Below are 19,064 nucleotides of genomic sequence, written 5' to 3'. Positions count from 1 at the left end.
GGCAACCTAAGCTCTCTTCGTCTATACCACTGAAGAGCAGCGCCCCTGGATAATACCCGCAAGATATAGCATAGTCCTTCAACTCTTCTTTTTCAGCTTTAGACAAATCTTGCCCAATTATGTTTTGAAAGTTGAAATTTCTTTCTTCCGAAGCATCTTCGGCAAGCTCCTTCTCTTTTCCAGGCATCTTCTCCCTTTTTTCAGGCACTGCAGTCGGGGTTTCCTCAGCAGCTGCAGCAGTTTCTTCCTCAGCCATATTCAAAATCATTTCATCAATGTCAGAAAGTGTGTTTTCCAAATTTGTGGCTTCGGCTGCTGCAGCTTCGGAAGTAGAAGCTTCGGCAGGAGCAGCTTCGGCTGCTGTTGCTTTCGGCACTGAGGCCGACGGCAGTGTTTCTTCAATAGCCTCAATGACAGTAATAATCCTTCGCTTTTTTGGTTCAGCGGGCTTCTCGGCAACCGAAGGCTCCTTCTTCTATAAAAGCTTCATCAGTTCTGGTCCCAGCGGACTTAGCTTATTTGGTAGAGATTCGGTCATTACCTTTAAAATTTCTTCTGTGTCAGCGACAGAAGGTGTTGAGGGAATTTCTTCTTCCAAATCAGCTTCTGGCTTTGGTGCTGTAGCTTTTCTTTTCTTCGAAATGGCCACCTTCGGCTCAGGGCTGGATTTTTTCTTTTTTGCTAAATTTTCATCTTCTTTGCATAACACTGACCGCTCTTTTTCATTTTGGCCCTTTGGCACCTTTGCTTAACCGTTCATAGTCTGGGTATTCAAATTTCAGAGTGTCCATTACTCGGTTCAGCATTCGTTTCGGTCGGGTGTCGAAGGCTACCGTCATTAATTGATCTTCTTTCTTCGTATAATTGCCCAAGATTTCATTGCACATAGCTTCAATCGTATCCAACCATTCTTGGCAGGGTTCTTTGAAGTGTTTCTTGAACTTAAAATGATAGGGCAGTTGAACAAGTTCATTCTTTTTCTTCTCTCCCTTAAGCTTTGGCATACTCCATTCCTTTAACGTTGGGAATACTCTATTGGCTAAGTATTCCTGAACCAAATCCCTAGTATCGATATGCTCAGACACAACTCTAAATTCGCCCACAGCATCTGGGCATGATGACCCCGGCGTCATGCAGCACTGGGGCCTAGTTAACCCGAAGGTTAGGTCCAGTGGGCTTTCAACTAGCTTCTCCTTTTTCTCATCAACCTTAACATAAAACCATTCAGTTTTCCAACCGGTTGGCCATTTGGTGTGGTAGCTAACCACCGGTGTCTTCATGTCTTTGCGGTAGGCAAAATTATAGCAGTCGAAGTTCTCGTCTAGCCCATCTTCCCTAGCCTTCGTCTGATAGTGAAGCTCGTGCACCCGGCAAAAAGCTTCGGCAAGCGGTTCCACTCCTTGGCTTTGGAGAGCCCAGATAAAGACGCTAAGCCTAACGATAGCGTTAGGAGTCAGCTGATGAAGATAAATTTTGAAATTTTCCAAAACATCCGCAATCATCCCATGCAGAGGAAACCTCAATCCTGCTTTAAAGAAACTTCTGAAAACTACCACCTCATCATTTTTTGGCTTCGGAGTGGTTTCTTCTTTGCCAAAACGAATCAGCTTCTTCTCGGCTTCCCCGAAGTAGCCTAACTTTGTCATCATGGGCATATCAGCCTCGGAGACAGTAGACTTTCCAAATTCCAGGTGGCTGGGTTTAGATGGCATGACAGAATAATCTATCTCTTCATCAGCCTCACCTTCTTCAATGTCAGCCTGCTCAGCTTCGGCAGCAGGTGCACCTTCGTCAGAAGCACCCTCTGACATAACCAGGCCTGATTGTCTCATTACTTCGGAGATTGGGGCAGTCTCGGCAGCTTCGGCCTCCTCCCCGTCGCGTGTGACTCTAGTAGTTGAACGCACCCTGGCCATTTGATGCTGAATTTCTTGCGGTTTTGACGAAGTTGATTACTTTTTGATTTTGCCAAAGCTCCCTCTTATGACGAAGCTAAAAAAACAAGATGATGCTCTAATTGAGAATACGAAGAGCAAGCTTCGGCTATGGTCAAATTTTTCAGCAGCACAACAGTACGATAGTAATGAATGCTGTGGTAACTTCACACCTACCCGTCTGTTCATATAGTGCTGCAGGTGGGAAGGTGAATCGTTAAGCCACCTGCACCCGCCGAACTGTCGCTCGCATTCACTGAACGGTGGACCGCAGGGCGCGAGAGGGAGAATCACCAGATCGTGTGTACCCGTCCTATGGTGGGACCACCTCGCACTCAGAATATTTAAATCGTTTCTCGACAACGAGCTCAGGGAAGGTGTTTTTCGGACCTTCGGCATTCTGAAGCCTAAAAGATTTTTTCACGGGTCGAGCTCGTTACGAAAAACGATCTAGCACAGTGAAGGGGCTAATGTTGGGGGTTTGCTTCGTCGCCGAAGGTCCTATGAGAAGACACACCTTCAGAGGGCCAGAACAGGAACAATGCCGAAGCTACCAATTAGGGAGCTTCGTAGCGTAGTTCCAGATATACCGACTTAAAGATGAAATGACCAATTGGCCCATGATAACCTATGTTATGATTGTAATTATTTGTAGAGGCCATGAATGTAAATTCACACAGGCTGTGCCCTGTGCCTATAAATAGGTGAACAGTACCCCCATACTGTTCACGCTTTTCGCATCTTACTTTTGTCTTGGCCTTCTGTCAAGCTCAAGGTACAAATGTAATTAGATATTGCTTTCATGTACTCATGATTATTTAATAATAGATATTTATATTATGATGTCATATAATTGTTTATGTTGTTTTCCTATGTTTCATAAGCTTCATCGTCTGTTCATATATGTCATACTTATGAAGGTATGTCCTTCATAACCTTCGTCCGAAGATCATTATGCCCTAAGGGAAATAATGCTTTGAAGGACGAAGGGTCTTAACCTTTAACATTTTGTGTTGCCTTGTTCTTAATTCGTAGCAATTGAGAACAAGTCCCCAACATGCCCCAAGAAAGTTTTTGTCGACAACAATATTATACAACATCTGTGCTAAAGAAAGGTTTTTTCTTTACGAAGCATGAAAAGAAGGGAAGGTGTTTTTTCGCCGAAGGCTCAAAAATGGTATGTACACAAATTTTATGCATCGCAAAGAAATATATTACATTAATATACACATAGATATACAATGTTTAACTCATGTACGAATATTACATTCTCCAAATACTACATTTCTTAAGTACACAAAAATCTAGTCTTCTTTTAAGATCTTCTCTGCAGCTTCGTTTAGAAGTTTGTTGACAGCTTCATCAACAGCTTCTTCGACAATTCTTATTGTTTCTAGTGCCGCTTTCAAGGCTGGATCGGCCTCAGGATCATATGGCTTGGGTGGCGATGAAAGTTCAGCTGCAGTAAAGTAGCGCGTTGTTAATCCGAAGCCAGGAAAAATACCGAAGCTAAGATTCAATAAAAATACCTATACACCTTGCACGCTCAACAACCTCTTCGGTTCGCTTGGCTTCTTCTCAGGCTTCATGGGATTCTTTTTCGTTCTTCTTTATAGCTTCGTCGGCTATCTCACGGTCGCCCTTCATCCAAACGTTGGAATAGAATTTCCCGCCCATCAGAGTAGCCTTAGCCGAAGGATCCTTTGTGTTGTCTACAGAGAAGATGGTTTCCGTCTGGGTTGCAGCTTTAAGATGTTCACAGCCAGATTTCTCTAAAATTGCTGCAACCCTTGTGACACTGGCAAAGGCGCAAAAATCTCCATGGTCGCTAAGTATTTCGTCGAAAGCTTTAGCTTCTTCGCTGATCCATTCGATGATTCCTTTGGGATCGCCTCTAATAAATTTTTGCTCAGATGAGTATGCACCCACCTTTGCAAAACTATCGTTCAATTTCTTAGCACAATCCAAGGACTTTTTGTAATAACTCTCCTTCAATTCCCGAAGCTCGTCTACATTCTTTTGCAATCTTGCTCTAGTCCATTTACTTATTTCCTGTTTTGCTTTAGCCACTTCAAAATCTTCATTCTTCTCGGCAAGCTTTTTCTTTAAGTTTTCAATTTCGACTCTATAAGCTTCGGACTGTGCAGCAAGATTGGCTTCGCTAGCCTTTACTCTGTCTACCAGGGAAAGCAGATTTTTATCCTTCTGTGCGGCTTCATTCCTCAGTTTGATAACCTCTGACCGAAGGTTCCCGAGGGCCATTTGGCAGCTTTCATCCTCAGCATTTTTTTGTGTCCTTAAAGCATTGCTCAAGATTAAGCCCTACAAATAAGGGGGAGGAGGATCAGCACAATGGTAAAAGATAAAAAAATAATCTGCTCATAAGTCAAAACATCTGTACCTTCAGACTGTTGTAAGCGAGGCTGTCTGCAAGGTCATCCTTCGACATGGCAGAGAGGCCAACTTCGAGCTTCGGAAACCCTATGTTCCTCGCCATCTCTCGACAAATAGATATTTCCTTGTTGTCAGAAGGCAGTACAGAAAGTCATCTTCATTAGTGCCATTATACACCAAGTATCCTTTTGGGTACTTTAGTTCCCTGGCATAGTGTTTAGCTTCGGCAATCTCCTCTTCCGACAACTATTTACCCGAAGCGTGTCGAATGATAAAGTCTACCTCTTCAGTAGACGCTTCGGGAGTAGGCGATTTAACCTTCTTGGGTGCGCTTTCTTTTTCCAAGACCAGAGCGGCATCCAAAGGTCTTTGTTCAGAATCCTTTTCAATAGTTTCAACGGGCCCTGGTTCGGCGGGAACTGAGGGCCCAGCTTCGACTTCAACACGAGTTGTAGCAGCTTCGGCGGCCTCCTTTGCAGAGGCAGGAGTTGGTGCCCTTGTCAACTCCAAGACAGTGTCCATCACGCTAGCCATCCTTTTCCTCTTGGGAGTTATTGCAGGAGCTTTGGACACCTTCGGCAACTCCGGCTCTAGTGGCAGGCTCAGGATTTTTGGCAATCCTGTCAACTCCTCTACCTCTAGCTCTTCGACCAATTTTTCTTTGGCTTCAGCGCTTCGGCCGACTCGGCTTTCTCCTGTCCCATTACTTTTGGCACTTCAGCCGATTCTCCCTTGGCACCGGGGTTTTCCGGCTCAGCGACGGAAGAAGACCCATTAGCAAGCTTCGGCACCCTGGCCGTTTTAATGTACCTAGGCCGGTGCGTCAAAACCTTGATCTTTTTACCCTTCGGCGTAGCAGAGATAGCTGAAGTAGCAGCTTTTCTTTTCATTCCCTGCTTTCACGAGGGATAGCAATAGTCTCGGTATACGAAACCAATTACATCGAAGACTCTGTTTAATATTTTCTTGCCTCGTCCTCCTAAGGCTAAGGTCATGTCATCATCTTTGGCCCTTGTGTAGGCCCCAAGCAACTCATCATTAGTTGCCTCAATACAGTTCAGCCAGTCATCATTCGGCTCATCAAACTCATCTATGTATCTGAAGGTGTATTTCAGATAAACCAAGTCTCCTTGACTGGACCCGGCAGCAGTCTCTTTCGGCATCTCCCAGTCATTCACAAGAGGCCACACTCTGTAAGCAATGTGCTCTTGGACTAGGTCTCTTGTGCCAATAAAGGTGCATACACTATTAAAAGCCTTCTGGCATGCTTCGATATCATTTTCAAGAGCAGTGGCTGGCCTTCTGATGCCGAAGCGAGACCAAATAGGGCGTTGGATGATCCTCTTTATATCTTCTCTTTCAATCAAGTTGTTCTTTACATAAAACCATTCTTCCATCCAAGCTCCTGGCCACCTCTTCCGAAAAGTCCGAACTGGATAGCTCATATCAGAGCGAGGCACGAAGCCGTAACAACCAAAATTATTGTGATACTGCTCCTTGCTAGTAGCATTTGTCTCATAGGATAGCTTATGCATGTTGCAGAAGCATTTTGCACTCGGCTCTAGTCCATGGCTCCTCACGGCCCAAACAAAATTCCCTATCCTGATGATAGCTTTGGGTGTAATCTGATGAAGGAAAATCTCAAAAGTCTTCAGGACCTCTACTAAAAATTTTCTCAAGGGAAACCGAAGCCCTGCCTTCTTGAAACTCATGTAGACAACAACCTTGTCTACTTCGGGTGCAGAGGCAGCGTTATCTCCTCCAGCCCTCACAATGGAAATATAGTGCAAATATCTCCCTTTCGTAGCATCAATCTGACTTTGCTTGATGGATGACTTTCTGAAGATGGTATGACTTGGCCGCCAGGACCGATCTTCGGCATCTTTGTTTCCACTTTCCAAATCAAAACTTTCGCTATTGCTAGAATCTTCAAACAATCTAGCTAGCATTTCATTAGTGATCTTCTCTGTGTTCGTCTTTTCCATAGCCTCGTAAAACCTAGCTAGTGCAGGGTCAACAACCTTATTCCCTTCAGCCATTTAGTCAGCACTTGTGCAAATGTCGAAGCTCACAAATCAATCAAAATCTGGTAGAGCAAGAAAATCCAAGCTCGAAAAGATAGCACAAGCAGTTGAAATGGTACATCAAACGATATCAATGTGACCCCCTATTTATACGCCCAGCACACCACAACTTGGTGGGCCCTATATGTCAGTGTCTTTCGCTATTCTAGCGAAGGGAAGGTGTTTTTTTGGACCTTCGGCTAAATGCCTTCGTTCACGTCGCAGTCTGAATTTGTTAATATAAAAACAAATTTATACTGCGAGGGGCTACTATTGTGGACCTTCCTCTTCCGAAGGTCCTCAAAAACGTGACTAACATGATTTTCAGTATAACATAGACTGTTACAGGAGGCTTCGGCTTTGAAACGAAGGTATGCGTGACATGAAGGTATGATCTGAAGATAGGATGAACGAGCACCGAAGTTGTGGCTGAAGGAGCTTCGGTTTAGTATGATGATGAAGGTGGAAGATGAAACCGACCTAAAAGGGAAAATACTACTCAGTCCTTGATAGCTCGCCTTATGATTAGCAGTAAATGTCAGAGATATGTATGTAATTTTGCCCGGGTTGTATCCCATGCCTATAAATAGATGAATAGTAATATCGTACTGTTCACGCTGCATTGTAATCGCTCTCACGTCACTCACATTTTCACCTTCTGACAAGCCGAAGGTATCAATGTAATACAAAAATTGTGAATATTTACTCACATTTATGAAATAAGAATGTAAATAATTTGTCCTTATGTCATCATTATTCACATTCTTTCGTATTTTATGCACCTGCATTTGTATTTATTTACTGAGATGATGTAGGTATGCCCTTCATTCCCTTCGTCGAAGGATCATTATACCCGAAAGGAGATAATTTTTTGAAAGATGAAGGTTTTTAATCATTAACAATTGTGTTGCTTTGTTCTTGATGTATAGCATCTGAGAACAAGGACCAACAGCCGGTGCCCGAGGGGTTGCAGCAGTTTTGGAGAAAACTGGCTGTGAACATGTTAAAGTTGTAGCCCAGGCAAAAGTTACCTTCTCTATAGATGATACAAAGGAACCTTCAGTCGAAGCTACTCTGATGGGTGGGAAATTTTATTCCGATGTTTGGATGAAGGGCGGCCACGATATAGCCGACGAAGCAATAAAGAAAAATGAAAAAGAATCCCATGATGCCCGAGTAGAAGCAAAGGAAGCTGAAGAAGCTGTCGAACGTGCATTGATTATAGGTACTTATATTTAATGTCCTTTTGCTTTATTATTCGTTTATGGCTTCGAATCCCTAACTATCATATACTTTGCTACAGCCGGCCTTTCGCCACCTCCGGAGCCATTCAATCCTGAGGCTAACCCCGTCAGAAAAGAAGCCTTGGATGTGATGGAGGTCGCCAATACAATCGTTGATGAAGTTGTTGACAGGCTACTGAATGAAGCTGCCGATAGAATACTCAAAGAAGACTAGATTCTTGTTAGCTAGGAGATGTAATAATGATATATGGGTCAAACATCAGACATTTGTATATATATATATATGAATGTATTTTCTTTGCGATGTATGAAATTTGTGTACATACCACTTTTGAGCCTTCGGCGAAAAAACACATTCCCTTCTTTTCATGCTTCGCAAAGAATTAAAACTTCTATGCCATAGCTGTTGTTCAATATCGTTGTTGACGAAGATTTCCTTGGTGTGTAACTGTTGTGTAAATTTATGTCTGTCGAAGGTATACTTCATGCTTCAACACATTGTTTCGTAATCGACATATCTTCATAGGATCATTTTCCCTTTCCACAATTTTCTTGATGATGCAATATGATGTATGATGTAATGTTATCCAAAATGATGTTATGGTATGATGCAGCATGATGTTTATGCCGATAGCACACACCCACACAAGAACACATCCAGACTCTGCATTCCCTTAGGAACGACTTTGGAGTCTCTTCACCTTTACTTAGGTGGTATTTCAGCTCTGCATCCCCTTAGGAACGACTTTGGAGCTAAGCTCTGCATCCCCGTAGGAACGACTTTGGAGCTTCTTCACCTCTGATTTAGGTGGTATTTTAGCTCTACATACCTTAGGAACGACTTTGGAGCTAAGCTTTGCATCCCCGTAGGAACGACTTTGGAGCTTCTTCACCTCTAATTTAGGTGGTATTTTTGTGGCAGAACCGCCCGAATTATTCTAGCTTAAGTGCCTAAGTCACGCCTCAGGGGCTGTAACACACTTAAATCGGAATAACCCGTCAGTTCCTCAGATCTAGTCTGATAAAGCCACTTAACCAGGATCAAATACCACAATCTCACACGAAGGTGAGTCACAGCTGAAACACAATAAAACAGGAAACCTCAAATTAAGCACTGAATTATTACATAGATCGAAGTTTTTCAAGTAGCGAATAAAAGTTCTCAAAATAAAATGCAGCGGATAATCGATGTCGTCGATAGCGAGGAAATGGGCAAGGCCTAGCCCACTACTCCTCCTGCTCCTCTCCCGTGGAAGCAGCATCCCACTCAACCGTCCAACCCGGTGGCAGGGTGGTAGGCCAAGTCACACCATCAACCATCCTGCAATGTACCTGCAAAATTATGCCACAAGCAAGGCTGAGTATACTAATACTCAGCTAGACTTACCCGGTGTGAGGAAACTACTCCTCTACCACTAGGCCATGCAGCTGTTTGGCTGAGAGGTTTGGTTTGCCAAAAGCACTAGCTGAGTCTAAATTCAAGTTTTAGCTTTTCAATTTCTAGCATCATTAGCTTTACTAAGTTTGCTCCTTCTAAGCATACATGGTAGCAAGCATTTAGTACAATCAACAAATTATCTCATGTAACCTTCTTTAACTTCTTATTCAATGTAGTACAAGGGGTCAAGCAGTCTCTTTAGCTGCGAGAAGCAGACGATTCGAATCGAGTTTTTATCCTTGCAAGGTAAACCTAAACACACGACATGTCAAGGTACTCCGACCCCTACATGTCAACCGTCCCCATCGATTCCCCGTTTGCGGCCAGGGCTCACCGCCTTGGCATACAATGCTCCACTGACTCCGGCTGCCGTCGTGCAGTGACCGCACTTGTACCCACCATAGCTACCATGGGAGACCCAGTCTCAGGACGAGTGAGGGATAAAGTCTGTGCGCGGCTTCACTCAGGTACTAGGTTTACCGGTTACCATATTTCCCGACATGTGCTTAGTACGTTCAAATGCTTGACTCAGGTATCCACACATTAATCCTTAATTCTTTTTCCCGTCTCATGGACAAGGCATCCTCCCTGGATCCAAGTCCATAGACTAACATAGATCCCGTTATCAAGATGAATACAATCAATTCCTGACCTCGCGCGAGTGCTAGAAAAATCACTCGACTTCTACCGAGATCTTGATTAGCAAAGCAGCTACTCGATCTAGCATACTAGTATCCATCTCAAAAAGGAATCCTAAGTTCATGCAACTAGAGGTTTCAGGCAACTCCTACACTTAAGTGCACATTAAAATCCTACAAGCATTAAGTGTAGTAAAGTAGCGTATATAAATACGGTTATGCATAAAAATCGGTGCTTGCCTTCAAAAGCTGAGGCTGCGGGGACACTACACCACGACACAATTTTAGTGTCAAACATCTGACGGTAAAAATAGATGTTTGGCAACAACGAGTATGTCACAAAATAATACCATCACAATATCTGTCGGTAATTATTGCGTTGGCGTCAACAAATCTGTCGGCAATAATATCGAGCTATTGTGACGATTTATCCGTCGGTATAAATGATTATGCGTGGCACACCGACTGTCAGGAAAACATAGCATCAGATCATCTGTCGGTACATGAATGTCTTGAGTAATTAATAAATTTCAACTAAAATATTTATATAAGTGTATATGCTGTCCAAGCCCACGCACGCTGCAAGCCTATAAGGCAATAAAAAGAAAGCGACACTAGGATTCGAACCTAGCACAATTAGTTCTGAAGCAATGACTCAAACCAGTTGAGCTACGTTTGTGTTATATTGCCAAGAAACATGTTTTAGAAGTAAGATCTATAGGAAAAAATTGATGAATCGTTTTTCCTGGCCGAAGCGCTCTCTCTTATTCCAGTACGCGCGTCTTCTCCGATTCGACATTCTTCACATCCGCCGTGCACTGCCAAAAACCTAAATCACCACGCCGCCACCCCCGACGCCGTCTGTGCTGTGGTGCGCTGCCGCCCCCGACGCCGTCTATGTTGTGGTGCGCCGCCGCCCCCGACACCGTCTGTCCTGTGGTGCGCCGCTACCCCCAACGTCGTCTGATCCATGAGATTCCTTCATATCGCCCCTGTACTTGCCCCTTGAGACTCGGACCTCTAGTCGCCTGTCCTGTGGTGCGTAGACATGTTCTTGTTGCTCGGCTAATCGAAAGAAGCGCCGCCATCTCTAGGCTTCGACCACAGGTCACTGCGGACGCCCTACGCCGACGCGTCCTCCTCAGGTCCCTCCCCCATCGACCACCGCAGCACCGCCCAACGCTGTGCCTTGTGACCGTGCGGTGGTGTAGTCTGCTGCTGGTGACCAAGACTAAATAAAGGTAGTTCAGGTTTCAGAATGTTTATTAGTGCCATTGTAAATTTGTGATAAAAAAATTATGGTGAAGAACTGAAGATATTTATTTGTGTTTGGCATAAGTCTGTTGTTGCTGCTCGTGAGGACGAGGGTGGGCGCCAGACCACTAGAAGGAGAAGTGCGTGAACAACGCTTGGATGACATCCATTGAATAGTGGTAATCTTTACTTGTTACTTTTCCATCTCCTGTTGATTAGAACTATTTGCATCGGAAACAACTAATTAATTCAGCTTTTGTCTTTGATACTTGTAATGATTCCTCCTTTTCCACCCTTTTTGCACTTACATTATGAAGCTGTGAAGGATACATTTCATCTTATTATTTGTTAAGATACAACATGGATAAAAGGTGGATGAATGAACCTAGGTATATTTCTAACAATGTACTATAAACCATTATTTTGTAGTAATCACCTTTGACAAACATATCGTTTTGTACCTAATATTTATAGGCACACGAAGGTCTACATAGATGGGGTAGCTAGATTTATTGAGTTTGCGTTTAGAAATTCTATAGGTGGAAACAAAATTCTATGTCCATGTAGAAAATGTGTTAATTCTCTATGGAAAGATGAAAATGAAGTTCGTGCGCACTTGATATGTGATGGCTTTCAAGAGGGATACAAAAGGTGGACTTATCATGGAGAAAGAGACTCTGTGCCTATTAATAGTCATGACTACAGTGATATAGAGGTTGTAAACAATTCAGATGAAGATGACATAGCCAATTTGGTTCATGACTTAGCTGGTGGTCTAGATGATAAAGGGGATTTTGAAGTATCTGATGGTTCAGATGAAACTGATGTAGATTTAGAAGCCATCAATTAGTTAGCGATAGATAATACCCAAGAGCTATACCCAGGGTGTAAGAAGTTCTCAAAGTTGCATTTCTTAATAAGAATTCTTCACTTGAAATTGCTTGGAGGGTGGATAGATAAAAGTTTTGATATGCTACTAGATCTACTAATGGAGGCTTTCCCTGATGGCTTGGCATTGCCAAAATATTTCAATGAAGCAAAGAAAGTAATTAGGTGTCTAGGACTTGGGTATATCAAAATTGATGCATGTGAAAATGATTGTATTTTGTTTAGGAAGGAGTATGCTAAGTATGATGCATGTCCCACATGTGAAAGGTCACGCTGGAAATCAAAAAGGATAAGTTTAAATGGAAAACGTGTACACAAGGTTCCATGCAAAGTTCTTCGTTATTTTCCAATAAAAAGAAGGCTTCAGAGATTATTTCTGTCATCTAAGATAGCAAGTGACATGAGGTGGCATGATGAGGAGCGTATACAAGATGGATTACTAAGGCATTCTGCAGATTCACCTCTCTGGAAGGATTTTGACCAAAAGCACCCAGTGTTTGCTTCTGACAGTCGCAACATTAGACTTGCTTTAGCTACAGATGGTTTTAATCCGTTTAGGTCCATGAATGTTAGCTATAGCATTTGGCCTGTTATTCTCATCCCATATAACTTTGCACCATGGTTGTGTATGAAGCAAACAAATTTCATTATCTCATTGCTCATTCCGGGCCGTAGATCTCCTGGTAGTGATATAGATGTTTATTTTGAGCCACTAATTGATGATCTGCTAGATATGTTTGTTGAAGGGGTGAGAACTTACGATTCTGCAAAGCATGAGTATTTTCAATTACGTGCTGCAATAATATGGACCATATCTGATTATCCAGGCCTAGGGTACATTGCAGCATGTACTACATCAGGTGAAGTAGCATGTATTGAATGCCACTCATATACATGTTCTCTACAATTGAAACAAGGTACAAAAAACTGTTATATGGGACACCGTAGATTCCTGGGCCCAAACCATCCATATAGATTTGATCTAGATTCGTTTGATGGTAAAGTTGAGAACAGGCCAGCGCCTAGACCACTTTCTGGAGAGGAAGTTTTATTGCAAACAGAGAATATGCACACAGTGCATGGGAAAGGTTGCCAACATAAAAAGAAAGCAAAAAAGAAGGAAGGGGAGCCTACTATCATATGGAAAAGGAGGTCTATTTTTTTAGGCTTCCATATTGGAAGGATTTAATGTTACGACATAATTTAGATGTCATGCATATCGAGAAGAATGTGTGTGATAACATTGTCAACACCCTCCTAGGCATTCAACGAAAGTCCAAGGATAACTTGAAATATTGTTTGGATCTTCAGTCCCTAGGCATTCGAACTGAGCTTCATCCTATTCCAGTGGGTGACAAGTTATATTTACCACCAGCATCATATACAATGAGTGCGTCTGAGAAGACGTTATTTTGTGAGGCACTGAAAGGAGTAAAATTTCCAGATGGATATGCATCAGATATAAGAAACCATGTGGATATGAAGGAGAAGAAGCTTGTTGGGCTAAAGAGCCATGATAACCATGTTTTGATACAGTATTTACTCCCACTTGCTGTGAGAAGGATTTTACCAGAAATAGTTAGTGCTGCACTGATTCGTGTGAGCAATTTTTTCAAGCAAATATATTCGCCAGTTATTCGTATAAGCGATATGCATAAGCTAGAGTCAGAAATAGCTGAGACTCTAAGCATTCTTGAGACTATATTCTTGCCATCCTTTTTTGATATTATGGTACACTTAATGGTTCATCTCCCTACTCAAGTCAGAATTGCTGGCCCTGTTCAATTTCGTAATATGTACCCAGTGGAGAGGTAAATTTTAATATATTTTAGCAATAAATTAAACTTAGTTTTACTCAAAGGAAGGTTTAACATATATGCCATTTCTCCTTTATAGGTTTTTAATGAGATGTAAGGGGCCATGTTCGCACTAGGAGTCACCCAGAGGGGTCAATTGCAAAAAGTTATCTATTTAATGAGAGTCTCACATCCTGTTCTCGCTATTTACATGGTGAAACTAGATTTAACCGGAAAAAAAAAGAAATGATGATGGCTTGAATGTTGATTTAATCAATACCACCCCTTTCTTCCATAACATAGGTCGTGGATTGGTTGGTAAGCGTAGTGTCACATTAGACCACAAAACATGGCTTCAAGCACATAGATATGTCTTGTTCAACTATGACCATATAGAGCCTTACTTGAAGTAAGTTGAACATTATATTTTATAATCAGTATCATCCATTTATTTCATGATTACTAAATTATAATGTTTGTTTAGTAAACATATAGAATACATTTACTCTGTTGGTCATCAAAATCAAAGAGCAATCAGTCGTTTACACTATGAGACTTTTCACGAGTGGTTTAAGTCACACGTAAGTATCTAGGAAAATGTTTATATAGAGTATAGTTCCACATTATTTTTTTAGTGCAATAACAATCTTCAATATCATCAGGTGGAAACAACGAGTGAGGAAGTACCTGAGGAGATAACAATATTAGCTAAGGAGCCTAACATGGTTGCACATTCTTATGATAGTTATTCTATAAATGGGATAAATTTCCATACACATTCTTATGATGTGGGTAGGTTAGTGCAGTGTAGTGGTGTAGCCCTAGTTGCACATGCAACAAGTTTTGATGGGACAAACAATAATAACCCAGTATCAATGAGCAAAACTTATTATGGTGTTATAAAAGACATTCTTGAGCTGAACTACCATCACCAGGGAAAAATAGTATTGTTCAAATGTGATTGGATTGATAACCGAGTACGAGACAAATGGGTCAAAATAGACAAGTTTGGGGTGACAATGGTCAACTTCAAGCATTTATTCAATACCAGTGACAAGGAATTAGATGAGCCATTTATTTTTGCATCTCAGGCAACTCAAGTTTACTATGTGCAAGATCCTATTGATGCTGATTGGTTTGCTGTTTTAAAGTCAAAACAATGTGACATGTATGATATGGAAGAAAGGCTAGACAATAGTACAGAAATAGGTTCTTTCTTGCCAGATTTGGATGCACACACACAAGTTAATGTATCTATTGGTGGTAGTTGTGTTAGGGCTGATATAGATGGAATAATGATTGCCAAAAACCAACCTAGCAAGTAAGATATGTTTATATCTGTTTACGCAAAAACGTTTCATTTTACGTTGTAATCTCTTTGTCTTGAATCTTGATTGTAATCTCTTTATGTCTTGATTCAGGAGGAAAGTTTGTAAGAGGAAGAGGAATGAGTAAAGAAACGGAGGTCAATGAATATGAACTACAAAGGGCTGCCAACATAAAAGAAAATTTGAAGAGGATGAGATCTCTTAATCTCCATGTACCTAGTACTATGGTTAATGAAGAAGCAAATGGATCACATCGAGCCAATAAGAAACATAAGGTTAATGTATTTCCCTATTTAATAAGTTCATGTTTTTTACATTTAATTTAATAGTACCACAATCTATCTCAATATATGCGGAACTAGAATTTTCTTTCTTGTAGAAGGAACTAGAATTATAGAAGGAACTAGAATTTTCTGCCATAGGCATATAAATTCACCTGTGCATTCTGCAGTCTCTACTTCTTGTACTGTTTTCAATATTTTAGTTTCAGACTTTCAGTTCTTGTACTGTTGTCTCTAGACCAGCACTAGTGAGCAGTGACGAAGAACAGTGACCAGCACCAGTTAGCATTACTGCTTGTAATTTCATTCTCAGTCGTCCATGCCAGTTAAAACTTAAGGTTCAGACTTTCATTTTGGTTCAGACTTTCATTTCATGCCAATTCCAAACCACCTCAAATTGGCTTGATATGTACCAAGAATATAATGTGCCTTTGCAGTTTTCAGTCTTGCATACTAATAATACTGAAAAAGATTACATCGGCTATATGAAGCCGTCCACCTCCCCCGTTGCACGTCGCCCCCCTTCATCGCCATATTTCTAGGATCAGCGACTAGGACTTGCTCCGGTCGTGATATACGGGATTCTTACTTAATTCTATTGCAGACTTGTTATCCACGAGCAAATTGGAGTAACAGTTGCTCAAAATTTGACTGTCAGGTGGTTGGTGACTTAGTTTATTCAGAACTGAAAGTCTGAAATCAATATTTTTAGTGCAGTTTTGAAGCTGTGTAGTGCCTGTTCTAGGTGGTTTTAAACCGAAGTTTCTGTAGCAAGTTTGAAGACCATGTGTTATAGAACAACTTCCTTTAAGTGAGTTGGGCTTGACCCCACACACAAAGTGGTGTAAAGACTACCCAAAGATGGACTCTCAGTTGCAGAGACTGAATTTCATTCAGCTGCCTGAAAACTGAATTTGTAGTGTGTGGTGTCAGTTTGGGGAACACTTTTGTGACCATTCCATCTGGTTTTAGATTAGGAACTATATAACAAAGTTGGATACCAAGTGATGAGGAACAAGTATCCTAAAGTGAGATGGACTTGGTGTTGTATAAACTTTGGAGTAAAATGCACCAATACCTCCTCTGTCAGGCTGTCTATGGGCTATTTCAGTTAACTGAAACAAATATTCAAGGAGCTGGGTTCATTTTGAGCCCATGCAGTTTCTGTTCTGGGTAATTTCGACCTAGGATTGTTGAAGCAACCTGATAGAACTATGTTTAGAGAATAACTTTAGAAAGGGAGATTGGTCTGTTGCCATATAAAATTGTGAGGTCCAAAGGCTTAAACAGGGAGGTGTGCAATGGGGCAGCAGGGCTGGTGCAAGTGATCAGTGTTGATGTAGGATTCTGAAGTAGGTCCCTATCTCCATGTTCTACTTCATATGGTAGTATAAATTGAGATAGAGTTGATGTGCCTAACTGAGGTCTATAAGCCTTACTCTCTATTGAAAATACCCAGGTTTTTGGACCGTTCTGTGGGCAGTGAATACTTGTCTGTTGGTCCCTTGACAGTATGAGCAAGAACAAATTCAGTGTTGGCCTGCAACCTGGAATAATATCCTAATGCACTATTAAATGGTTGTTGTTGTTGACCAGTGGGGTTGGGGATAACTGAAGACGTCTGTGGGGGTAAGGATAGAATTAAAGCTTTAAATATCTGAAACTAGAAGGGTCTGAAACCTATCCACAAGTGGAGACCACGTCTGTTTGGTTTACTATCTTCAAAACTGGACAAAAGGGATATGTGTGTTGAAGCATGAGCTGGAGAGATATGTGTGCATGTTTGCCGTGTGGGTCAGCCATGCACTGCTGGCACTTAATAGCTCCTCTCCACCACATGTTGAACTAATTCAGTTAACGGAACCTTGGATCATATTTGGGGTGCAGAAAACGTCTGGATCATGGAACTCACGAAAACTAGAACTTCTGAGATTAAATTGCCCTCAGAGTTAGTTCCATGCTTATTCAGAGTAAAACTTCAATAGACACAGCTTGTATAGATTCTGAAAAAGGAGCAAAATTCATCTGTAGAAAAATGAACCATACTAAGACAGGATTAATAAAAGATCGCCCGAGAAGAGGATGATCATCAAAGGTAATATTTTGCCCGCAAGGATAGTACAAAGTACACTACAGAACATTGTGAAACAAATGTGTGTGCACATAAACTCCTCAACTCAGCTTCTGCAGCGGTAGACAGCAGTATCTTCCCAATTTAGTGATGGTGAACTTGATCATAACGGAGACCACAGTACTTGCACACATTAGGTGCCTCCAAATCAAGGCAGATGTACTCGATTGGGTGGCCAAGTCCAACACCTTCAGAAGCTAAAATGATGCAGCAAGCATACGGGTAAGTCAGTTTTACATAAGATGTATGATATAGTCATCAGTTTGAGAATGTGCAAAACAAAATAGAGTATGCATATTCAGCTTTGGTGCCTACCCCTTCACAGACGGCAATGCGACCATCAACCTTGATTGGAGGTACCTCGTTGATCAGTTCCATTGGCGACTTCTTGCTCGTGTCCTAAAACAAATAAAATTAATGAAAGAAAAATAAGTTGGGAAGAAAAGTGATCCATATGAAAAGGGATAAAAAGAGAAAAGGTTTGCAACTCAGCAAACATCATAGCAACCAAAAAGCAAAAACTTTATCACGGTCTCTCAATGATAAACTGAATGAGGACTCAGGTAGTCAGGTGGCAAGACTCTTCTCATGTGTGCCTGGCCTAGGGTTGAAATCCTGGTTTTACTTTCCAATACAAACAAGAACAAATAACTGATGCTATCCACAAATCCTGAGGTAGTTCCAAGTTTCAAGGATATTTATTGAAAACTACAGAATTAATAAATCATTTCCAGTAGTCATTTTGTTTTTACTACCAAGAAACTTTGGTCTTCACTCAATAAATCATGTTAGGAACATTCAACCTTCAGGATAGTGCTTGATGTTAAGTCATCATAATACTAAATGAAAAACAAAATATGAGAGCCATGTTGAGAACCGGCTTGCTCTGCAACAACCACCAAGCTTTCCAAAGTGAAAAAACTTGTTTCACGTGATCAACAATGGAAACTCATCTCAACACACAAAAACATAATAACCTACAGGACATGTTAAACATGTGGCACTAAACTGTGCAGTTCAAACATTTGATGTTGAGCTCCCATTCATCAGCTGAAACCTATACACATTGCATCAAGATGATAGCTTCCTTAAGAACCGTCTAAATAAAACCTAAATCTCATCCAAGCATAACTAAAGTCTGCAAACCTATATAAAATAAATTACTTACTTCAGAAAACAGTATTTATATTTTATATTACCCAAAGGTGCACCCTTCGAATTCAGCTAAATAAAACTTAAACCTAAACCAAGCATAACTGAATTCAGGGGTTCGCATACTCTAACAATATAATGGTGCCTGATAAATCTAAAAGACAAGACCTACACATCTAACAAAGAAGAGACAGAAACGTCAACATGGAACAAGCACCTAGAAGCCTGATGATCAGGACTCATCACGCCAATTCAAGATGTCTCGACAACATCAAGACCTGCAATATAGTATTACTGTTGTCCTACTAGACAGCTATAGTGTATTGCTGTCCTGCAATATAGTATTACGGTTGTCCTGCTAGACAGGTATAGTGTATTGCTGTCATGCTACAGCTATATTATATTACAGCTATATTACTGCTTGAAATTTCTGCTGCTTCACTGGCAATTGGTTGACTGCTTTAATTTCTGAACCTTAAGTTTTAATGTTTTCATTTCTTTGAGTGTAGACAAGGATATTAGC

At 41.3% G+C, this 19,064-nt stretch overlaps 1 long non-coding RNA gene across 1 annotated transcript; it reads right to left on the bottom strand.

Moving 5' to 3' along the window:
* Nucleotides 1–17,190: 17,190 nt before the first annotated feature.
* LOC109945540 (uncharacterized) lies at nucleotides 17,191–18,155 on the bottom strand. The gene is made up of 2 exons (XR_002268755.1): nucleotides 17,705–18,155; nucleotides 17,191–17,586 (listed from the first exon to the last, which is right to left on the bottom strand). It is a non-coding gene; the product is annotated as an uncharacterized lncRNA (long non-coding RNA).
* Between the last annotated feature and the right edge of the window lie 909 nt (nucleotides 18,156–19,064).

This window comes from Zea mays, chromosome 4 (genome assembly GCF_902167145.1).
Source record: "Zea mays cultivar B73 chromosome 4, Zm-B73-REFERENCE-NAM-5.0, whole genome shotgun sequence".
Taxonomy (NCBI): Eukaryota; Viridiplantae; Streptophyta; class Magnoliopsida; order Poales; family Poaceae; genus Zea; species Zea mays.
This window is presented reverse-complemented; position numbering and strand designations above follow the sequence as displayed.